Raw genomic sequence first — 25,582 nt, 5'->3', positions numbered from 1 at the left:
GGGTGGTTAAGAAGGCCTTTATTGCTCAGACTTTGAGCGTGGGAGTTGGAAGTCATGTTAAGGTTGTACAGGGCTTTGGTAGGCCTCCTCTGGAGTACTGTGTACAGCTCTGGTTGTCCTGTTATAGGAAGGATATTACTAAACTGGAGAGGGTTCAGAAAAGATTGACCATGATGTTACCAGGAATGGAGGGTTTGAGCTAAAAAAAAAGATTGAAAAGGTTGTTGACTTGCTCGCTGAGCTGGGCTGGCTTCCATTCAAGAACAGAAACCAGCCAGCTCGGTGAGAAAGTCAACAAACTCACCCACAACCTGAGGTATGGACCTTTGCCAAAGTTTTAAATAGGCAGGACCTTTTTCCCTGGACCATAGCAAATTGAGGGGTGACCTTATTGAGGTTTATAAAACCATGATGGTCATACATAAAGTAAATGACAAGCGTCTTTTCCTAAATGTGGGGGAGTTCAAAACTAGGAGGTATATTTTTAAGATGAGAGGAGAAAGATTTACAAAGGTCATGGGGAGCAATCTTTTTACACACAGCTTCGTGTGTGGAATAAATAAATTTCCACAGTAAGTGGTACACATGGGTACAATTACAACATATGAAAGACGTGTAGATATGTTCATGAATAGAAAAGGTATGGAGGGATATAGGTCAAGTGCAGGCAGGTGGGATTAGTTTAGTTTGGTTGTCATGGACTGGTTGGATCGAATGGTCTGTTTCTGTGCTGTAAGGCCTTATGAGTCTCTAAGTGGTAGATGCAGGTATAGTTACAACATTTAAATGATTTTTGGACAGGTGCATGAATATGAAAGGTTTAGAGGGATATGGGCAGGCACAGGCGAATAGGACTAGTTGGTTTGGGAAACTTGGATGGCATGGATGAGTTAGATCGAAGGGTCGGTTTCCATCCTGTATGACTCTATGATTCTATGACTGGATAATCTATTTTGTAATGCTGATTGAAAGATAAACTTCGCCAGAACAGAGAGAAATAGGGCCAAGGGATCTTTTATGTCAAATGATAAGACAGGCAGAGCCTTTCATTTAATAACTTACAAGAAAGATCTACCTCTAACAGTGCACTGCAGTGACATTTAATGCCTTATATTTGTGCCTGAGTCTATACGGCAGGAAATGGCCCACACCTTCTAGGCAGCAGGAAAAGTGATATCAATGAACCATGACGAATGTTCAGGGATTCTTCATTATTGCAGGGTGAAGTCATGCATAAATGACCCAAAGTTTGTTGTTATGTGATTAGAATCGCTTTAGTGTCATACACCTGCTACTCACAATGATGATTACTATTATAGTAATGCACATTAACCGAAGGTTCAGTGAATGCCTTCTGTTGCCTCATTCAATGAATTTCTCAGACAGCATTGAATATATATACGTTGCAGCCTCTTTCTCCTTTGTATGCATGTGTTGAACAGCACATGGCAGATACAATTAACAGGCCCAAAATGTGACATGAGGAAATTGAGTTAAAAAGCGCTTTACTACTGTTACAACGTTTTATTTGGAAACATTAAGCTAAAGCAGGACCTGAACAACTTGGGTGACAAATAGTTGAAACATCTGTTTCAACTTTTGCCAGATAATAAGCATTGGAAGAAACGAAAATTCCACTTACTTCCACTAAACATCAATGGCTGCACTGCTGCCAAATCCCCCATTATCAGGACCCTGTCCAGAAGCTTAACTGAATCGGCCGTACGAACATCGTGCTAATAAGAGCCAATGGCTGATTACTCCACAATGAGTGGTTCACATTCCAATCGCTCCACGCCTCTCCATCATCTGACTTCCAGATGGTATGTGTGTGGCACAGAAACTACTTGCTATTTGTCGCCCACATTGTCAGGACCTTTCTGTAGTTTAGTACAGTTAATACTAATCCTGAGATTCTCTTCCTCACGCAGCATTGTGAATATACCTGTATGGCACAGACAAGCAGTTCAAAATGGCTCATCACCGCCTCTTCAAAGCTTGTTAGGGACAGGCCATAAACGCTGCCTCAGCCAGTGATGCCCTCATCCTGTGAAAGAATGAAAATGAATTATTGAAGGAGTTGGGTGTTAGATTAATTATTGGCTTTGCCACCAAACAATCTCAACTCTTGATACAATCAGAGGAAAGTTCATTTATGAAATCCTGTAGCTATGGCCTGGAGTTGAGATAATTAGTCTTTAACAATCATCATTTGGTACACATCCACTACTAAAAGATCTTCCTGTCAAACCTGTGCAATGTCACTTTACTGTCACCTACACGCCATGGGTAGTCAAATATTCCTTGATGTCAAGGTTAATTTGTCATATTTCTCCTCGCTTTTTTATCTAAATTTCATCCCTGGGTTTTATCAAATGAGGTAATGCATCACATTATCCAAATATTTATGTTAAAGCAAAGATTAATTTCAGAACTCTCACTAGTGGATAGTTCATTGTTCCCTCAATTTTAAATGCAAGTCACACCAATAGAGATTAAGAGGAAGTGTCTACTGCATTGCAAGATTCAGTTGTCTGAGCAGCACTCTGTTTGTGTGCTCCCCATCAGGATCAATAAATATGGGAATGATCTCATTTTACCCCATGAGAAGGGGTTTTGTTTGTTAGGAAACTTTGACAGTCCAATAAACTCCTTGATGAGTTACTCCTGAGAATCACTCCGATGTCAAAGTGGTGAAGAAATTTAATATTGTGGTGGCTTTACTAAATGTTAACCTGTGAAAAAAAACGTGCACAATTATTTCCTCACACCACCCGCCAAAATGACCTCAACATGTTGAATTCCCAAAGATGCTGCCATTGTCTGGCGAAGAGACATAGTGGTAATATCACTGGGCTGGTAAGTTAGCAGCACCAACTGATGTGCTAGGAAAAAAGGTTCAAAGTTAGCTACAGCAGCTCATGAAATTTAAATTCAGTTACAAAACTGAAACACTTTTTATTCGTTCATGGGAGATGGGCATTGCTGGCTGGGCCAGCATTTATTGTCCATCCCAAACTGCGTTTGAGAAGGTGATGGTGAGCTGCCTTCTTGAACCACCGCAGTTTATTGGTGGAGGTACGCCTGTGGTGCCTGTGGGACAGGGTTCCAGAATTTTGACCTAAAGGACCTGTGATATATTGCCAAATCTGGATGGTGGTGGTGAATTGAAAGCTCACTTCATGAAACACTTAGCAGTTGTCCTAAAACCCAGTCTGATTCATTAATAACACAGTGTGGAGCTGGCGGAACACAGCAGGCCATAGAACATAGAACATAGAAAATAGAACAGTACAACACAGTACAGGGCCTTTGTCCCATGATGTTGTGCTGACCTATTACTTTAACAGGAGCAGGGAAATTGATGTTTTAGGTCACTTACTATCTCTGGTTCATTAGTGTCCTGTTGGGGAGAAAATCTGCCATCCTTACCAAGTTTAGTCTACATTTGACCGCAGCCTCACAGCAATGTGAATGATTCTTAGTCATAGAATCATAGAATCCCTATAGTGTGGACAAAGGCCATTTAGCCCATCGTATCAAAACAGAACCTCTGAAGAGCATCCCACCCTGACCCAGTCCCCTACCATATCCCTGTTTTTTCCCATGCGTAATCCAACTAGCCTGCACCTCCTTGGACACTATGGGCAATTTAGCAAGGCCAATCCACCTCACCCACACATCTTTGAACTGTGAGAGGAAACCCATTTAGTCATAGGGACAATGTGCAAATTCCACACAGACAGTCACCTGAGGGTGGAATCAAATTGGGGTCCCTCATGCTATAAGGCAGCAGAACTAACCACTGAGCCACCATGCCGTCCCATCTCCAAGTAATATAAAAACTTCAGCTCAAGACTAATTGTGGAATGGAAACTGATAGTGTAAGATAGGGTAGAGGTTAGATAGACTTTAGGTTTAGGTTGGCACAACATTATGGGCTGAAGGACCTGTACTGTGCTGTACAGTTCTATGTTCTATGTTCTAATGCTGGCAAGGCAGAATAATGATAAAAAAAAGTCTCATCTAATACTATCTTGCAATTTCCTTGAGGCGGTGCCACTTCTCATATTTAAGGAGCAATTTCATGGAAGTTTTTTGAATTAATGGTTCTGAAAGGAAGAGACGGGCAGAAGGGAGCCACATCCTTTTGAGTTTGTTATGAGCCAAGCAAGATGTAAAATAGCTATCTCTCTCTATCCATTTTACTGTTGGAACATAAAGGCACAGTTATAATTAGTGACTCACTATGCAAAGAGTTCTGAGTGCCAACCAGCCACATTCAGCATTTTGTTGTGTGCTTTCAGGTCCAGCAGTTTCAATTTGATCTTGCTCATCCAATCAGCTTCCCCAGCAACTAAGGGGTAAACTCTACTTCATTTCCTGGCTGTGTCTTTCCAAAAAAGAGCAACGCTGACGCCCAATACTGTTCGCTTACTCCTCCGCAGTCATTAATTTTATCAATGTTTGAATTTGATGCCAATGCTCCAGGGCACAGGCCTATGTATATGGATTTGTATATGTTTTGTATATCTTTGTACATGTTTTTTCCCTGTAGATAGGGAATCATTTGTTTAGACCTAGACACCACAGCAGTGTTGCTTGGGGAGAAACCATCCCTCAGAGGTAGGAGGCTTTAATCTCCAGGCAACCTCAGCAGCCTGAATCTGCTTGTGGCACACACTCAGAAGAGATTTTAGGGGCCGTCAATAATTTTGGTCATTTTAGTAACAAGGCTAATAATATTCCTTCCACTTTGCTCCTCCCAAAGAGGTTTTGCAACAAGCGATCAAACATGCTAATTGTTCTTTTTGTTAAAGAAAAATATAAAAACATTAAATCGTTCACACCAAAGCACCATACGCTGTTAAAAACCAATTGATAAATGTGGACGCTCTCTTACTAGAGATTTAATTGCTATGAATCTGAAATATATTTGTGGAAATGTATTAAACTGTTGCTTGGATTTAACGTGATTTACAAATCTACGAGCAGGTAAAACTCACAATAGTTTGAATTTTTGAATAGATGATTGTTATTTGTGCAAGTATTTGATTAGATTAGATCAGATTCCCTACAGTGTGGAAACAGGCCCTTCAGCCCAACAAGTCCACACTGCCCCTTGAAGCATCCCACCCAGACCCATCCTCCCATAATCCACACACCCCTGAACACTATGGGCAATTTAGCATGGCCACTCCGCCTAGTCTGCACATCTTTAGACTGTGGGAGGAAACCGGAGCACCCGGAGGAAACCCATGCAGACACGGGGAGAATGTGCAAACTCCACACCGACAGTCGCCCGAGGCGGGAATCGAACCCGGGTTCCTGGCGCTGTGAGGCTGCAGTGCTAACCACTGAGCCTCCATGCCGCCCTTGATGACTATTGAATTTATGTTTTGATTACTAAATATTTGATCTTTCACTTATTTCATGCTTCATCAAACAAACATCAAGAATGCAAAGTTAGTAGCCTGGGTAACAAGCACAAGATAAACATTTTGAGATTTGGAGCCAGGGAATTGTAAAAATGCACAATGGAGATAGCCCTCATATCCATATTGGTCAAAAGCAGTAATCTATGTATTCTAATCTTATTTTAAAGCAACTTTTTTAGGCAATAAATGTGCACTAATTTGGTTGAACTATATTATAGGTGAAAGACTTTTGAAATCTGCTTCTCCATTAAGTACATGTTGTCCAAGGGACAAGCACAAAGGGACATGTAGCCATGTTTATAGACACCACAATTCAAGAGATTAGGAATGAGAAGAAAGAATGTGTATTGGGGATAAAGAGAGAAAAGAAAAATTGGAGGGAATGTGGACGTTAAGGACTAGCACAATAACAGCACGTTGAATTAACTGACCTCACCCTGTATTTTGAGGAATTAGTGTATGCCCTGCCCTATCAGAATAGGTGTGATTGAAAGCATTATTGGCAAAGCACAAAATAGTGAACATTTTCAGTCCTAGTCTTGGTGTGCCCAAGCATGTGAATTGTCAAAAGGCTAAATTCAACTAGCAATGCATCCTGTTCGCAATGGGAAGATTATGCTAACTGGTAACATTGACACCTGAGCATTGCTTTTCTTACAAAACTTACCAGAAGAGGGGATCAGGAGGAGCCACACAGGATGTTATATCCAAAGCAGGAAAAGGCACTTCCTCCTACTACAGCATCAATGAGGAGTCATGTCTGAGCAGAGCGCACTTCACAGAGGAGGTTTCACTTGAATTGTATCTTGCTACTGTAATGATACTATGGTTTTAAGAGGTGTATTATATCCTGAGATAACAAGGTGAAGAGCAAAAGAGCCTAGGCCCAAAATGTCAGATTTCCCACTCCTTTGATGCTGCTTGGCCTGCTGTGTTCATCCGGCTCTGCACCTTGTTATCTCAGATTCTCCAGCATCTGCAGTTCCTACTAACTCTATATTATATCCTAGTTCCTTTTTATTTGAAGAGAGGCTTTAAGGTAGAAATGTGAGTAGTCTATTGAAAGTTTGCCAAGCAAACAGCTTGTGAGTCCTGAGCTTTTTTTAAAAAAGGTGAAACACTAGAAGCACCCTGAATGGGTGTGGTCAAGCTCCCAGAGAACTAGGATTTTTAGTTTTAGCTTTCAGCAGTTGTTGCTGGGGTCTGAATAGGGTTTGGAAGCTGCAGTACATCTCTCCCTGATACTCTCTCACAGTTTTTTTTTCTTGGTGATTTCCTGCTGGTAGAGCTGCATGTGAGATAATCTGTTTTTCTGAATTTACCTTTTACAAGGATGTGCTTACGGGTTGTTAGTGCATTGGAACAGTTAATTTGCTATAGTTACTGTATCTATTATTTTGTTTAGCATTTCAATAGTTACAGCTAAGCCAATTCTTTTCTTTATTTTCCTTTGTTGCATTTTACCTATCATTTATGAATAAAGCATGCTTTGCTCAATGTCAAGTAGTTTGATCAATCAAATTGCATCTGGGATCAGTCACCTTTAAAATAAGAAAACATCAGGGTCTAGACTATCTTCTTAACATACTTTGAGGAGGTTTGGCCTGGTCCTTAATGCAAGAGTCATAACCTTAGCCTCACATGGGCAGCAGTATCCCTTAATATTGAGTACATTCTGGCTATTAGTTTTTATGGTGCATGCTCCTTTTAGACTGCAAGGAGAAAGATCAGTCCTCCCAGTATGGAATTGTATCAACAAAGTTCTCTACTTCAAAATAGTTTTCTACATCTCCTTCCTGTGCACAGTAAAGAAAGTCCAGAGAGCCGTGGGCCATACTCACATGATAGGCTCCCCAGGTTAAGGTGTCATAGGCTAAACATACATCCCTTTATACTCCCTATCAAAAGAATCTTTCATGCTTGCAATCTTTTCCAATCCCTCTATGTTCAGTTGCATTATGGCCATGGATTGCACACTATAGAGATTTTTACCCAATATCTCGATGGCTGCCGGAATCGTTTAACCGTCCTCGATTTTACCGAATGGTTACAGTGCAGAGGGAGGGCATTCAGCCCATCATGCCTATACCAGTTCTTCAAATAAGCATCATTACCTAGTGCCAATTTCCTGCTCACTATTTCCATTCAAATAGGAGGAGGTGTCACTTAGGTCTGTTGGTGGGGACAGCGGGTTTGTGACACTGATAGCGCAGGTTCAATTCCTGCACTGGCTGAGGTAACTGTGAAGGTCCTACATCCTCAACCTCCCCCCGTGCCTGAGGTATGGTTACCCTCAGGTTGAGATAACCTGCAGTCATCTGTCTCTAATGTGAGAGCAACCCTAAGGGTTCTCTAGGACTGTGACAGGTTTGCCTTTCCTTTCCTTCCAAATAATCATTGAATGGCCTTTTAAATGTCTCAATTGAATCTGCCTCCAAAACACTTTCAGGCAGAGTATTCCCAACCCTAACTACATGTTGAGTGATCCTTTGCTTCTCTTGCACATCATTTTAATTTCATTTCAGCCAGGCTGTGACGTTACAGGCTGATTACTTTGCAAAAAGGATAATCTTCTCCTGTCAGGAATCACAATCTGAAACAAGGGTCGAGCTACCGTGGCCAAACATGTTCCAGCAAAATGTCCACCACTGGGATTTAATCCAGACGAGGTTTACAGCACAGCCCTGAGTGGGTGTCCGGGTCTGTGGTCATCCACTGTTTGCTGCACTGAACCTACCATCATGCGGGATCACCCCTCATCACCATGAGGCAATGAGAAGGGCATCATATGTTTCAGCTGCCACCCAATCCTGGCAGAGCTCAGATCAGCTCAACGAAGATTGTCTCACCGAAATCATCCCTCTTATGTTACAATCTTTTCATAATGGCATCTTTTGATTTCTTTCCTCCAGCTTAGCCCTAATGGTTTTTCTTCTACTTAAACATCATGATGAATGCCAAAAACAAACCCAGAACAAACATATGTATTAAACAATTCGATTCTACCAATAACAGTTGGTGTAATAATTTTAATCACCTTTCAGCTCACCCTCCGTGTTAGACCAACAGTTTCTTTTTCTATCCAAGGGTTTCTAAAAGGTTCCTCCTCAGTAGCTACAGGTGGAAGCCCACTGACCTTCCATGTGAAGGTGCTTCAGATGCTGTGGCCAGGTTAACATAAGGATCTGTGGGCCTATACGATCAGACTGTGAAATGCAACATCTCAGAGTGAGGCGAATCAAACAGTTGATTATGGGGCACTGGCTAAGAATTGACTGGGAAGCAGGAGGCCTCTTGTCTTCTTAGAATACAGGAAGTGATAATCACTTGCAACCAAGGCCACTCAACTTGCACTCTACCTCACCAAACCCATGATTCTGCAATCACAGCATACAGGACTCCTGTGACAATTTAACGATCCTTTGTAACATTGGTTTCCATGGTGAAGATGACAGAAGTGTGAGCTGACAAGCCTGTCCAAAGCTCGATCAAGGTGTGCGACTTGTGATATTGAAGCTGATCACCACTGGGACAGAAGCATTTCAAAAGAGCTGGACTTCTTTATGCTAGGTAACATTGTGCACAACCTCTTCAGATTAATCCCTTTTGATTTTCTGGCGAAACAGAAGGTAGCCCCCATTCTTTAGTAACCTGACATCACAGAGAAGCCTTCAACTAGATTGATATTCCATCTCCCTACTTAATAGTTTTAGCAGTCTAATACCATTGATGTCATCCTTGACTTCTTCCATCTTGTGCTTTGTGTAGTGTGTGACTCATTGTTTCTTTCATGTGGAATTCCTCATTATTTAGATTAATAATTGATGTATTTCCAGTATATTTTGATTAACTTACCGTATCTTTAATCTGAGACGATCATGCAAAAATACAGTATAAAAAGGCAGGTATTAAATGCAGCTAGACATTGCCATTACTGTATTTATACATGTTAATATGAAATTAAATACACAACACCTAAATTAATGATTTTTTCATTCTGCTGCAGGGAGCAGGTGATGTGCATATATTTTCGCAGTTATGCAGCCGGCAGCCTCTTTCCACTGTTACTGTTTCATTGCTGTAACGTCTGTGAAGTGAATCTTCTCCTTAAATTCCTCCCTGCGCCAACATCACACCTCTCTTGTTTCTCTTTGTATGTTATCCCATGCCTTCTCTAAGCTCAGTGTGCCCCTGAGAGAAATCTCCCACTCCCTTCAACTCATTCCCACCAAACCACCGACTACTCGACTTCCCTCCCGGTCTTCAGGTTAACTGATATTGCTCACTGACCGATCTCATTAGCATCTGGCTCACAAATCTCCCTGTTCCAATTTTCTGTCGTTATCACATTTTAAAAAACAAATTTTTCTTTCACCCTTCTGTTTCTGCAAATTACTATCTCTTCGAAAGCCTCCCTTACATTTAAGTCCTTGAATGTTTGGTTATCTCCCAAATTGATGCAAACTTTTCCCAAATTCCACACAAAGGCTATTTCAGCTAGGTTTCTTCCCTCATCATGGTGCTCAAATGGCCCTCATGAGAGGCATAAACAACATCCAGTGTGATTATTCTGATAGCAAGCAATCTTTCCTTCTCCTTTCCAAACTGTCTGCAGCTTTTGGTCATACCATCCAGCACAGCAGGACTGCACTCACTCAGTTCCATGCCTATCTATCTAGCTGCAGCAAAGAATCCTCTACAATAGCTTCTCCCTGCCCCCTTCAGGCCTTTGGACCCCTCAAGGGCCTATCTGTGGCACTTTTCTCATATGAATTAAGAGCAGGGATAGTTCACTTGGCCCCTTGAGCCTGCTCTGACATTTAATAAGGTCATAGCTGATCTGATTACTTCACATTACCAATAACCTTGCACCCTCTTGCTTATCAAGAATCTATTTACTGTTTTTTAAATATTCAAAGATTCTGCCACTACCATCTTTTGAGGAGGAGTGCTCCAAACACTCACGATCCTCTGTGAGAAAAATATTCTCCACATTTCTGTTTTAAATGGGCAACCCACATCAAAGTATTTCTCAATGACATTATCCCATAACATATTAGGGTCCACATTGATTGATTGACAAAGCTCCTGTTAAAATCACTAAATAAATACACATTGTTGTTGTAACTCTCTTTGTGATCTCCTTTCATCTCTTTGTTTAGTGTTTTTTGGCATTCTCTCTTCTACAATTTGTCTGTATCTATCAAACTCTTTTACAATTCCTCTGCTTTATTGGCTCTCTTTCCTGCTGGACTAACAATAACAATTTGTATTTATATGGCAATTTTAATACAATATCATAAATGTCAAAACACTTCACAGACCCACTATAAAACAACATCTCACACAATGCTTCATTAGGGCAGGTGACTAAAAATGTGATCAAAACGTAGGTTTTAAGGAGTGTCTCAAAGGACAAAAGTTAGGTAAGGAGTGGTAGAGAAGTTGAGGGAAGAAATTCCAGAGAGTAAGACTGAGGCAGATGAAGGCACAGCGATCATCAAATACTTGAAATTAAGGGTGATCAAGAGGCCAGAGTTAGAGGAGTGCAGAGATTTTGGAATGTTGTAGGGTTGGAGGAGATTACAAAGATACAGAGGGGCAATGTTATGAGGGACTTGAAATCAAGAGTGAATTTTTATATCAAGGCATTGTTTAATTAGGAGCCAGTATTAGTCAGTGAAAGTCACCACGACACCAGGGTACAGTCCAACAGTCTGACCTTGTCCACCCCAGTCCAGTAGAGTCACCTCTACATCTTAGTCAGTGAACGCAGAAGTGAAGGGAGAACAGTAGTTGGTGTAAAATAGGACATAGGCATCAGAGTTTTAGTTTTGGGATTTAGATTAATGTTCAGGGCTACAGTTATGTGTTGCAGTTAGCACACTCGGCTAGGATCAGGGCTTAAGTTTCTTACAAAGTGGTTTGTAAACACTGTAAATGTAATATGTGTAGATTTGCTGCCATCAATCTTTCTTATTGATTTTTGTAAAGCTAATGAGAGCAAGTTAGAAAGAATGCCCACATGACATTGGGCAGAAGACAGGATCAATCTTGATATCATATTAAATGTTTATTAGATATAGTACATGTCAGCTAGCTACAGTACAGCTAAGATACATGATTGTCTCTTGTGAAAAATCAGCTTCAACCTAACAATAGGTACACAATTTCTTATTTTTACAAAGTATACTTTATTCACAAATTATCTATAAATGAGTACAAATATAAAATAGGTCCATGCAGAAAAATCAGTGGAATTTTGGCATTCCTCATTACAGCTTCGGTATACATGAATTATTTAGCTACATGATGTTATCATTAAGGACAATGATTGAAACACTAGTGAGGTCATGCAGCACATAGAAAACTGGTTAGCTCTTCCCAGGAACAGTCCTTTATAGAAGTTGCTGGAAAAGCTCAGCAGGTGTGGCAGCATCTGTGAAGAATGTATCAGAGTTAATATTTCAGGTCCGGTGACCCTTCCTCAGAATTTCTTTTCTTTATTCATTCACAGGATGTGGGCATTGCTGGCCAGGCAGCATTTATTGCCCATCCTTAATTGCTCGAGGGCAGTTCAGAGTCAACCACTTTGCTGTGGGTCTGGAGTCACATATAGGCCAGGCCAGGTAAGGATGGCAGTTTCCTTCCCTAAAGGACATTAGGGAACCAGATGGGGTTTTCCCCCTACAGGTGGCAATGGATTTATGGTCAGCATTAGAGTCTTAATTCCACTCATTTATTGAATTCAAATTCTACCAGCTGCCATGGCAGGATTTGAACCCAGGTCCCTGGAGCATTATCTGGGTCTCTGCTTGAGCAGTCCAGTGATAATATCACTAGGCCATCACCTCCCCTTGATGCCTGAAAGGAAAAGGAAAAGTATCTTGTTAGCATGGCAAATGAGCCAGCGCACGAAGTGGAAGTGTGGAGTGGTGCAGCCCTGAGCCAGAATGCTAGACCCGAAATGTTATCTTTTTGATTCTTCACAGACGCTGCCAGACCTACTGAGCTTTTCCAGCCACTTCTGTTACAGCCCTTCACGTCCTAATTGGTAAAGCTTAACTTGTGATGACAGTTAAGCTTTTCAGTTACTGATTGCTTTATGTAACATCTCCCCACCAGCACCACCACATCCAACCCAAGATTTTTTTTCTGGTCTTTCAACACTTTACACAATTGTTTTAAATAATAGACTATACCGTATCCCTTAAGTCTTCGACTTTATAGAATCAGTCAATTGGAGGCTGGCCTACATATCCTGATCAAATGTGTGTTGGACTGCCATTATGCATGTATCTATAATTTGAGGACAGTTGACTTGACTGTTGATTTCCTCTTGGAATTGATCTGACTTTTAGCATAATCATTAGTTTCATCCCATTACAATAGTGATGAGTCTTGGTGCTTTCATGAGACAAGGTATGTATGATTCCAGTGCATCATTCTTTCTGATGTGCTAATGAGATACAACCGTTGTTGATTTGGTATGTACTGCATAAGTATGCTAATCAGTTGAGGTCTTTGATCACGCTGTTTAACTTTATTCTAGCCCTGTCAAGGTTTTAGAGTGAAACTATCTATTCCAGTTGCTTGTTCCTGATCATAGTTTTGTTATTTCTGACAAGTGTTTTTTTTAAATCAAGGCTCATTTGTAGAGTTAAACACTTTAGAATGACAGGGAACTGAGCTTTCTTTTAGATCTGAGATCAAGTTAAAACTTTTAGATTTCTCCCCATTAATAGCACTGTTGATAAATTACACTGAAATGCAGTGGAGTAGTAATTTGGAAAGGCTGAAAAGTCTGTGATCTTTTGTGCAAGTGTTTTGATTGTTTGTACTGTGTGTTTGGTTTCTCCCATTAGTTTCGAGGGTACCTTAGTAAACGAATGGTGTGTCTAAACACTGAATTGGTAACAAAGTTCTGAAATGTCTCATTGTAAATTGTGATCCATTATCAGACATACCCATATCCAGGTTTCCAAGAATAACAAATATTTTACGTGGGGCTTTGACACCTGGAGCAATAGTGGTAGAGTACAATTTTTTTATTTCAGTCATTGACAGCAAAGGTCAACTACTGTTGAAGGGCAGCCTTCAAACATAAACAGATCAGTCCCTATGTGCTGCCATGGTCTAGTGCGAAAGATAGTAGGAATTAAGGATTCTCTTCCTTTGTAAGATCATAAGACACAGAATCACTATAGCATGGAAGCTGGTCATTCTACCCACAGAACCACCCAGACCCATCCCCTATCCCTGTAAACCTGCATTTCCCATGGCTAATTCACCTTGCCTGCACATCTCTGGGCACTATGGGCAGTTTAGCATGGTCAATCCACCTAACGTGCACACCTTTGGGCTGTGGGAGGAAATGCACAGGGAGAAAGTACAAATTCCACCCAATTACCCAAGGGCGGCACCCACGTCCCTGGTACTGTGAGGCAGCAGTGCTAACCACTGAGCCACTGTGCCATACACTACACATAGGAGCAGAAATAGGCCAATCAGCCCATTGAGTCCACTCTGCCATTCGATGAGATCTGATAATCCTCAACTCCATTTTTTCCCCATAACTCTTCATTCCCTGACTGATTCAAAAGCTATCTACCTCAGCCTTGAATATATTTAATGACCCAGTCTTGAGTGCCCTCTGCGTTAAAGACTTAAACAGATTCACCACAGTCTGAGTGAAAAAGTTAAGACCAGCTCTTTACGCTGAGAATATGCCCTCCAGTCCTAAGCTCTCCCACAAAGGGAAACAACCTCTCCGCATCTACCGTGTCAAGTCCCCAGAAAAGCCTGTATGTTTCAATATCATTTCCTCTCATTCTTCAAAGCTCCAATGAGTACAAGCCTAGCCTTCTCATCCTCTCCTCATAAGAAAATCTCTCCAGACTTGGGATCAACCATATTGAACATTCTCTTTGTGGATAAGAATGACATATTTTGCCAGTCAGTTATGAAACCTTCTACCTGCTTAGTGAGCTGGCCACCATATAGAAGCATGAGCTCTAGTGCTACATTTAGTATCCTTGAAATATCTTGCCAAGGATATTGTTTCATAGTGAAGTAGGGATAATGAATCTGTTGCTAAAAGCCAATAAGTCAACAGTGAAATGTGTCTGCGTTAGAAATAGATTTTCATAATTAAGGCATTGAGTTCCTTTTCTGGACAGATTGTACACAGTATTGACGCATGGCAAGAAATTCAGCATGCTTTTTCTGTTTGCCTTTGATCAGATTACAATATCCTAGTTTATAATTATAATTTGTATTCCAGTGTAGGAGTACATTGAAAAACTTTCACAATATCTGCCTCGTTATGGCGATATCCTACGTAAAAGTGCCTAGGTACAATTCTTGGATAAGGCAGAGGAATAAAAGTTGTTGCATTACCTAGAGTTGAAAAATAAGTTAAAAATAGGTCATCATTAAACATTTGAGATTATAGTAATGTGGGAAATTTCAAATAGACATTACAGTGTAACAGCTCAGCACAGGACCTCTGGATGTGGTCTGACCAACAGCGACAGACCCCAGTCGAGCAGCCATTCCGGCTCCGCACCAAGCACAAACCATTCTAAACCAGCACTCAACTGCTTCAAGATAATAAAATGTGAGGCTGGATGAACACAGCAGGCCAAGCAGCATCTCAGGGGCACAAAAGCTGACGTTTCGGGCCTAGACCCTTCATCAGAGAGTCTCTGATGAAGGGTCTAGGCCCGAAACGTCAGCTTTTGTGCTCCTGAGATGCTGCTTGGCCTGCTGTGTTCATCCAGCCTCACATTTTATTATCTTGGGAACTGCAGATGCTGGAGAATTCCATTATCTCCTCAACTGCTTCAAGGTAAGTGCCAGGACTGCCTGCCCTCAACCGTTCTCTGCCTGGGACTCGCTGCCGGCTCGGTGCTCCAGGACCTGCTCCCCTTGTGCAAATCCGGGGCTGATTCCCCACGCTGCTCTATGGCTCAGGCTGTCCCCTCGCAGTGTTTGGGGGCTCATGGCCCATGCGCTGTACCAGAGCTCACTGCTCGCAGTGTTTCGGGACTGATGACTCATGCGCTGTACTAGGCTCTCTGCTTGCACTGTTTTGGTATTCACAGAGACCTTTTCTGCAAATTCTTTTTCATCAACATTAGGAGCATTAGCTTATGACTAATTTCTATAAAATCCCATGAGACCCAATATGCAATCTCTCATTGGCCCAGGTAACAGGAGTGCTCCCTTTTCAGTAACTGCATGTTGATTTTCTGTATCAGATAATGTTTGGGAAGCATAACATCTTGGTTTTCTGTATCCTTATAACAAAGTTTGGAAAATAACTGCTCTGATATCATTGGCTGAGACGTCTGCAGCAAAAGTAGTCATGAATGATAGATTGTACTGGGTCAAGATATTGAAGGAAGTCAGCATTTTTTCAACCTTCTGAAAGGCCTCTTTAAGATGCAAATCCCAACACTATTCTTCACCATCTACATGTAAATGTCTCAATGGTTTGGTGGTGCTGTCAAATGGTATAAACACTTTCCTAATTGCTTAACGATTGCCAAACATCTGAATTTGGAATAGGAGCCCCTTTCACAGTCTGTATTTTTGGCCACCTGTCTCAACAATATCTCCAAGAAACTGTTTAGAGTCTTTAGGGAATTGACATTTCTCATTCATCAGGGGCCTTGCTACCTGCAGCCTTTTCTTGATTGTGTGTGCTGTTTGCTCATGAATTTCTGTCATTTCTGCATGGATGAGAATTTATTTTACTCATTCAGTGGACTTTGCCAGTTGAGCCGGTATTTATTGCCCTTCCCTTGAGAAGGTGGTGGTGAGTGACCTTCTGGTACTACTGCTATTTTTTGGTGTGGTTACATCCACAACACTCTTAGGGAGAGAGTTCCAAGATTTTGGCCGACTAAAGGAATAATGACGTTTCCAAGTTAGACTAGGAAGTGCTTGAAGGGAAATTGCAAGTTGTGGTGTTTCTATGTGTGGTCTGCCCTTGTCCTTCCAAATGGCAGTGGTCATAAGTTTGGAAGGTGCTATCTGAGTAATACCGTCTACATGGCATCTAACACCCTCCAACCTTGTAGAATGTTTGACAGTCAGTTAGATGATATCCAGAGCTAAAGCAATTCCAAAGGGAAAATTGTACGAAGTCACCATTCCCAGCACTATCATAGGTACAATGGTCCCCAGGTAAAAATCTGAGGTCCAAAATAGAAAAATGAGGACATAAGTTAAAAGTTCACCATTAAAATCCTTCTTAGTACAAAATAGAAATGCAAGGAAATACAGTTAAAGTTCAACATTACAATCCTTCTTTAGCCATGGGTGTACAGTCACTCCACACTGGGCTTTTCCCGAGAGGGCTCACTCTCCCCTGTATTTAGCTGAATCCCTCACTGCTGACCACTATCCAGGCTTGCAACCACTTCACAGCTAATTACAGTCCAGTCTCACCAGCACTTTGCCACTGACCACCACTGGGGCTCTCCAACTGCTTTGTCACTGACCACCATCCAGAATTGCCATCTGCTTCACCGGTGAATATATTCACTGTGGCATCAATCTTAGTGAAGATCTTGCTTTTGGAGAGTCTGGGTAAGCTCTCATCCACGTAGCCATGAGGTAGATTACTCCTGTCATTGAATGATTGAGTTGTGTAAGATCAATGCATGTTCTGATTTTAAAATCCACAAACAGTACTGCCCAGGCAGACCCTTTGTTTCTGCCACACAGAACTCATCTCCTTCTACTTTGACCTGATTTTATTCTCCCCTTGTCCAGACTCTTCCCACTAAATCCACGATTTCTAAGATGCTTTACGCGATTTTCAGAATTTCCAGTTTGCAGGCTTCAGCCGCCTCCTCTTTATAATGGATGTGCAATCCCTTTACACATCCATCTCCCACCAGAATGGTCATGATGTGGAGATGCCGATGTTGGACTAAGGTGGACAAAGGTCAGAGGTCACATGACACCACATTATAGTCCAATAGGTTTATTTGAAATCACAAGCTTTCAGAGCACTGCTCCTTTGTCAGGTGGAACGGCACCGATAAAGCAGCATCTTAGGAGCACAAAAGTTGATGTTTTGGGCCTAGACCTTCATCAGAAAAGGGGAATGGGGAGAGAATTCTGAAATAAATGGGGAGAGAAGGGGAGGCAGACTGAGGACGGATAGAGGAGAAGATAGGTGCAGAGGAGATTATGGGTGGGGAGTTAGGGAGGGGATTGGTCAGTCCGGGGAGGACGGGCAGGTCAAGGGGGCAGGATGAGGTTAGTAGGTAGGAAATGGAGGTCCGGCTTGAGGTGGGAGTAGGGGATAGGTGAGAGGAAGAACAGGTTAGGCAGGTGGGGATGAGCTGGGCTGGTTTTGGGATGCAGTGGGGGGAGGGGAGATTTTGAAGCTGGTGAGATCCACATTGATACCATTGGGCTGCAGGGTTCCCAAGCGAAATATGAGTTGCTGTTCCTACAACCTTTGGGTGGCATCATTGTGGCACTGCAGGAGGCCCAGGATCGGCATGTCATATAAGGAATGGGAAGGGGAGTTGAGATGGTTCGCGACTGGGAGGTGCAGTTGTTTACTGCGAACCAAGCGTAGGTGTTCTGCATCCAGCCCCACACTTTGTTATCTTGGACTCTCCAGCATCTGCAGTTCCCATTATCTCTGAGCACTGCTAAAGCTTGTGATTTCAAATAAACTTGTTCGACTATAACATGGTGTCATGTGATTTCTGGCTTCATCAGAATGGTCTCGGGGCTCTCCATTTCTTCCTGGAACAAAGGCCTGAAAAGTCCCCACCCACCACCAGCCTCCTCTGCCTGGCTCAGGTGTTCTACACCCTGAAGAGCTTCTCTTTTAGCTCCTCTCAATTTCTTCAGGTCAGAACGATAACTGTGGATACCTGCATGGGCCCCAGTTATGCCTGTCTCTTTGTGAAGTATGTGGACCACTCCTTGTTCCAGTCCCATTCTGGTCCCCGCCCCCAACTCTTTCTCTGGTATATTGACGATATCATTGGTGCTGCTTTTGAAATTGGAAAAGTTTATCAATTCCATCTCAAGTGTCCACCCTTCTCTCAAATTCATCTGGTTCATCTCTAACTCCTCCCTTCCCTTCCTCAACATTTCTGTTACCATTACTGGGAATGGGCAGACCACTAATATCCACAGCAAACCAACTGTCAGTTACCTTGACTAAACATCCTCACACCCTGCTTCCTGTAAAGACTCTAATTTATTCTCCCAGTTCCTCCATTTCTGTCACATATGTTCTGATGATGTCTGCTTTAACAAAGGACCCTCTGAAATGTTCACCTTCTTTCTCAACCGAGGATTCCTCAGCTCCACAGCTGATGGGGCCCTCAACTGGGTCCAACCATTTTACTTCCGTCCACGTACTTCAGTCCTCGTGCCCTCTCTTCCCTCCCATACCCGCAATTCGGTCCCCCTTGTCCTCACCTAACATCCCACCAACATCCACATTCAGAAATTCATCAGATGCCATTTCCACCACCTCCACTGAGATGCCACCACCAGACACATATTCCACTTCCCTTCCTTGTCAGCCTTCTGCAGGGACTGTTTCCTCTGGGACACACTGGTCCACTCCTCCTTCACTCCCAACACTCCCCCACAGCCCTGTGACACTTTCCCTGCAACCACTGAAGGTGTAACATCTGCCCATTTATTTCCTCCCTTCTCAGTATCCAAAGGGTCAAACACAATTTCCAAGTGAAGCTATGCTGTACCAGCACTTCACTCAACCTGGTCAACTGCATTCGCTGCTCACTATGTGGTCTCCATTACATTGGGAAACGCAGCGTAGACTGGGTGACCACGTCACAGAACACCTCCATAATGTCCACAAAAAAATGCCTGAGCTTCCAGTCCACTTTAACTCACCACCTCATTCCATGGTTAACATCTCTGTCTCAGACTTGCAGCAGTACTCCAGTGAAGTTCAATGCAAACTGGAAGAACAACACCTCATTTTCCACTTGGAAACTCTACAGCCTTCTGGACTCAATATTAAGTTCAACAGCTTTCGGGCTTGAGCTTTCCCGATGTCCTTACCTCAAACCCCACACTCCAGGTCTTGTAATCACATTGTCTTCTATTGCATACAAGCCATTGTTAGTCACTAACAGTCCCCACTAATTGTTATTCATCCTCCTAGCTTAACCATTATATACTTGTTTGTCTGCATGACTGTTCTCCCTTTTTGGGTCCTCGCTCCACCTATTGTTTACTCCTTATGCTCTCCATCGTATCTTCTCTTTTAAAAACAACACTTTCCTAGCTACCATCAGCCCTGAAGAAGAGTCACTGGGTGCGAAATGTTAATTCTGATTTCTCTCCACAGATGCTGCCAGACCTGCTGAGCTTTGCCAATAATTTTTGCTTTTGTTTCTAGTTAAATTGTATCTAAGCTACATGTTGTCTCTTGTGAGACATCAGGTTCAACATAAGAAAAGTGCGTCCTTAGTACTAGTTAGATCATACTACCAAACATTTGAAGAACACATGGAGAACCAATTAATCTCTTCCAGTATGTCTTCCAAGATATGCTGATGGGCACAGCTTATCTTGAGATATCATAAACCCATTCAGGTACTAACTACCTTACTGCAACTATGTTAGCCTGTTCTTGTTGTCTATCTTTCTTCCAAGTGACCAGGCAATTTATCACAAGCTTACATAGCAACCACACGTACCTCTAACCAGTCCTCAGACTGAAGCTGAAAAATTCTCATGTGAAAATACATAAGCTGTCAAACTCCTCTGTCCCTGCTCCATCAACTTCAACTTTTTGAACTGGAAGAACGACAGAAGCCTTGACCACTCCTGCTCTCAGTTTAGGGCTGTTGGAAAGTGCCATGCCATAATTTTCATTTATTCTGTCATGGGACGCAGGTGTAGCTGGCTGACCAGCATTTATTGCTCGCCCCTAGTTGCTTTTGAGAAGGGGGTGAGCTATCTTCTTGAACTGCTTCAGATAACATGCTGTCCCACAAGTTGTCCCACATTGTCTTCAGGGAGGGAATTTGAGGATTTTGACACAATGACAGTGAAAAAAACAGTGATATATTTCCAAGTCAGGATGATGAGTGGCTTGGAGGGGAACTTGAAGGTATCTGCTGCCCTTCTCCTTCTATTTGGAAGTGGTTGTGGGTTTGTAAAGTGCTGTCTAAAGATCATTGGTTTATTTCTTGTGCGTCTTGTTGATTGTACAGAGATAATGGGAACTGCAGATGCTGGAGATTCCAAGATAATAAAATGTGAGGCTGGATGAACACAGCAGGCCAAGCAGCATCTCAGGAGCACAAAAGCTGACGTTTCGGGCCTAGACCCTTCATCAGAGATGATCTGATGAAGGGTCTAGGCCCGAAACGTCAGCTTTTGTGCTCCTGAGATGCTGCTTGGCCTGCTGTGTTCATCCAGCCTCACATTTTATTATATTGTTGATTGTACATACTGCTGCAACAAAGTGACGGTGGTGAAGGGATTGGATATTTGTGGATGTGGTGCCAGTCAAATAGGCTGCTTTGTCTTGGATGGTATCAAGCTTCTTGAATGTATTGGAGCTGCACCCATCCTCGTGAGCGAGGAGCAATCCATCAAACTCCTGACTTGTGCCTTGTAGATGGTGGACAGGCTTTGGAGAGTCAGGAGGTGAGTTACTTGTTACAGGATTCCTATCCTCTGACCTGCTCTTGTAGTCATTAGGTTCATGTAGTGAGTCCAGTTGAGTTTGTGGTCAATGTAACCTCCAGGATGTTGACAGTGGTGGATCCAGTATGGTAACACAATTCTGTATCAAGGACTGGTGGTTAGATTGTCTCTTATTGGTGACAGTCATTGCCTGGCAGCTGTATGTTGTGAAAATTACTTATCACTTGCCAGCCCAAGCCTGGATAATGCCTAGATCTTGTTCCATTTGAATTTGGACTGCCTCAGTATCTGATGAGTCACGAATGGTGCTGAACATTGTGCTATCTTTGACAAACATCCCCTCTTCTGACCTTATGATGGAGAGAAGGTCATTTAATGAAGGAGCTGAAGGTGCTTGGGCTTGAAGGTGCTTGATCTACCCTGATGAACTCCTGCAGAGAGACCCTGGAGCTGAGATGACTGACCTCCAATAACGATGACCATCTTGTGTCAGGTATGATTCCAAACAGTGGAGACTTTGCCCCCAATTCTCATTGACTCCAGTTTTGCTCAGGCTTCTTGCTGCCATCCTCTGTTGAATGCAGCCTTGATGTCAAGGGCTATCAGTCTCACCTCACCTCTGGAATTCAACTCATTTGTCCATGTTTGAACCAAGGCTGTAATGAGGTCAGGAGCTGAGTGGCCCTGGCAGATCCTAAACTGGGCATGACTGAGCAAGTTATTACTGAGCATGTTCTGTTGGTAGCACTGTTGACAACATCTTCCATCATTTGCCAATTACTGACGGAGGCAATAATCGGCTGGGTTGGATTGCTTAAAAAAGCAGGCCGTACCTCAGCAATTTTCCACCTTGTTGGGTAGATGCCAGTGGCAATGAGTGCAGAAAATTCTGGAATCTTCAATAGTAATGCCAGAATGTTGTCAGGACCCATAACCTTTGCAGTATACATTGCCTCCACCATTCCTTGATATCATCTGTAGTGAATCGAGTTGGCTGAAGATTGGAATCTATGATGTTATGGGCCACTGGAGGAGACCAAGATGGATCATGCACTTGGAACTTTTGCCTGAAGGTTGTCGTGAATGCTTCTGCTTTATCTTTTGCACTGATGTGTTTGGATCTTCCATCATTGAGGATAGGGATATTTGTGAAGCTTATTCCTCCAGTGAGTTGTTTAATTGTCCACCACCATTCATGACTGGATGTGGCAGGATTGCAGGGCTTAGATCAGATCTGTTGGTTCTGAAAGCTTAGCTCTATCACACAGTTTTATGTATGGCTGGTGCTACTCCAGACATGCCCTCCTGCAAACTCAATTGAACCAGGGCTGACCCCTTGGCTTGACGGTAGTTATAGAATAGGGATATGCCAGGCCACAGTTGTAGATTGTGCTGGAGTACAATTCTGTTGCTGTTGATGGCCCACAGTACCCCATGGATACTCTGTTTTGAGTTGTTAGCTGCGATCGAAGTCTGTCCCATTTAGCATGAGGACAGTGCCACACAACACAATGGATGGTACTCCCAATGTGAAGGTGGGACTTTGAGTCTATGAGGACTGTGTGGTGGTCACTCTTACCGATAATTTCATGGAAAGATGTATCTGCCAATTTGTAAGGATGGGGTCAAGTATGGTTTTCTCTCTTGTTGTTTCCCTCACCACGTGCCACAGAACGAGTCTAGCAGCTATGTCCTTTAGGACCCAACCAACTCAATCAATCATGCAGCTGCCAAGCCAATCTTGGTAGTGGACATTTAAGACCCCACCCAGATTATATATTCTGCTCTTGCCACCCTCAGTGCTTTGTCCCAAGTATTGTTCAACATGGAGAAACAACTGAGGAAGGATGGTATGTGGAGCTTTCTTTGCCCACATGTAACTTGATGTCATGAGACTTCAGAAGGTCCAGGACAACTCCCTTCCAACTGTATATTATTGTACCACCACCTCTGCTGGGTCTGTCCTGCCAATGAAATAGGACATACCCAGAGATGGTGATGCTGGTGTCTGGAACATTGGCTGTGAGTTATGATGCCGCGAGTATGATTATGTTAGACTGTTGCTTGACTAGTCTGTGAGACAGCTCTCCAAATTTTGACACTAGCCCTCAGATGTTAGGGATGAGGACTTTTCAGGGCCAACAGGGCTACTTTTGCTGTTGTCATTTCCTGTGTCTAGTTTGATAACAGGTGGTCTGTCCAGTTTCATTTCTTTGTTGATACTTCATAGCAATTGATACAACTGAGTGGCTTGCTAGATCATTCAGAGGGGCAGTTGAGGGTAGATCTGGAGTTACATGTGGGCCAGACCAGATGAGGATGGCAGATTTCATTTCTTAAAGGGCATTAATGAGTCAGATGGGTTTTTCCAACAATTGGCAGTGGTTTAACTGTCATCACTAAATTTCTAATTCCAGATTTTAAAAAATTGAATTCAAATTCCATAATTTGAAACCAGGTCCCCAGAGCATGAGCTGAGTTTCCTGGATTAATAGTCTAGCTATAATACCACAAGGCCATTGCCTCCCCTTTGACTTTGTTGTTGCTTAAGTGGCCCATGGCATCAGGCCATACAAATTATCAATGATCTTGACAGTGATATGTAGTGGTAACTTTAAATACTAGGTGGTAACAAAACTAAAAATATTTAAAAGCCATTTATTTGGCCTTCTCTCTTTATTTTCTGCTCGGCTTCAGAAAGTTTACACTGGGTTTACTAGAGTAGCCCTTTAATTCTGAATGTTACCACAGCAGGGTGTTTTATTTATTCCCATTGGCGTTCCGCTCCCTGTCTTTTTTTAAATCTCTAACCATCTCCTTTTCATTTCCTTGTATGCCTGTGTCTCATTTTATATAGTTCTTTTTTCCTATTGGCTTTGAATTCTTTCTGCCCTTGTCTCTATCACTGCCTCTATGCCTTTTCTTGTCTACATGTGAATTTATGGCTTTATTTCTCTGAATTCCTTTCCCCTCCTTTCTGCCCAGTTAAATAAAACAAATACACATTGATCCATTCTATTTGACATTGCACGCAACTGTTTGCTGATTAGTCCTTGCCTTTGTGTGAATAATTGAGTTTCTTTATGGCTGCTGTGAGTTTATTTAAATTGGATCCACTTGTTTCTGAAAGGTTGTGGACCCGCAGGGTTTGTTGCAGCTTTGCATTAATGTATTATTTGCACCAGTTCTCTTTCTCTGGAAAATCAGGTTTTGTAATGACGTTGTTAACAGAGGATAGCATTTCTACACGGAGAGAAAGAAGCAGTACCAGTCACAGGATGAACTGTTATTCCAGAGTAACATTGTAAGCTAAAAAGGCAGTTTAAGGGGGAGATGTAGATTGACAAGAGGAGATAATGGCAGAGAGACAGAAAAATATGGTATATATGAGTAAATGCAGAGGATGAAAGTATAAGTGAGAACCAGAGAAAAAGAAAATTAATGGTCACTAACCACTGAGCAAGGACTAGAACCAAGGACTAGAGAAAAAATAGTATCAGAACTGAAGTCTGAAGCTGAGATGACAGCCAAAGTGATTTGCATAAAGAATAAGTGAGTTGGGCCTTTGACTCCAAAAGGACTGTGCAGTTGAATCACCTACTAATACTGATTCGGACAGATGCATCAGTGACAAATTTACCAATGAGCCTAAGGTCATGTAGGCTTTTTTCCCTCTCGTTTATTATTTTATCATCAACCATATGCCTAGTCTTTAGGAGTTGGTCAACTTGGTCAGTTGAGATGCTATCCTTGGTGAAGGATCTTTAAACATCCTTCCCAAACCAGATTCCACTCTGTTCCCTTGCTGCCCTCACTGTTTTTTTTGGTATCATGAATAGTATGGCAAAATGCTGATGCATCAATGGAGGGAAGGTGATTGGTGAGATTTCTTTGTTCACATCTGACCTGACGCTATGATACTTCATGGGGTCCACAGTCAATTTTGGGGATGCTCAAGGCCACTCCCAAGCCAATGGATATCAGTGTTCTGCCACCACTGGTGGTCTGTCCACTGACACTTAGCAGTAATGGTTGATTTTGATTCGGCAATTGCTTGACTAGTCTGTCAGGCAGCTCTCCCAATTTGATACAAGTCTCCAGATGGTTGTCAGAAAGATGCTGCCGGAAAAGCAGTGGCTTCATCATTTCTGGACCTGACATCGATGCCAGATGATCCATTACTTTTATTATTCTTCAACCTCTCTGTAACAGTTTTACACAACTGAGAGGTGTCTGAACCACTTCACAAAACAGTTAAGGTGCAAGTACCCTGCAATCTACTTAACACAGAAACATGAAAATTTATCCTAGACATTGGACATCCTAGAATTTCACAGGAGCAATGACGTTTATATTTTTGCTGCCGTGCCTTTTTGGCCTTACACCACCTCCATCCATTGTCATTCCAACGGCCATCTTCTCTCGCTGATGATCCAAAGGGCTAAAATCAAGTGCACAAAAGTTAA

General features: G+C 42.4%; 1 protein-coding gene across 2 annotated transcripts in view; it reads left to right on the top strand.

The window, feature by feature from the left end:
• LOC125460227 (uncharacterized) overlaps nucleotides 1-25,582 on the top strand; it is a 120,659-nt gene that overhangs the window by 62,705 nt on the left and 32,372 nt on the right. The window lies entirely within an intron of this gene.

The sequence above is a fragment of the Stegostoma tigrinum genome, chromosome 11 (genome assembly GCF_030684315.1).
Source record: "Stegostoma tigrinum isolate sSteTig4 chromosome 11, sSteTig4.hap1, whole genome shotgun sequence".
Classification (NCBI taxonomy): Eukaryota; Metazoa; Chordata; class Chondrichthyes; order Orectolobiformes; family Stegostomatidae; genus Stegostoma; species Stegostoma tigrinum.
This window is presented reverse-complemented; position numbering and strand designations above follow the sequence as displayed.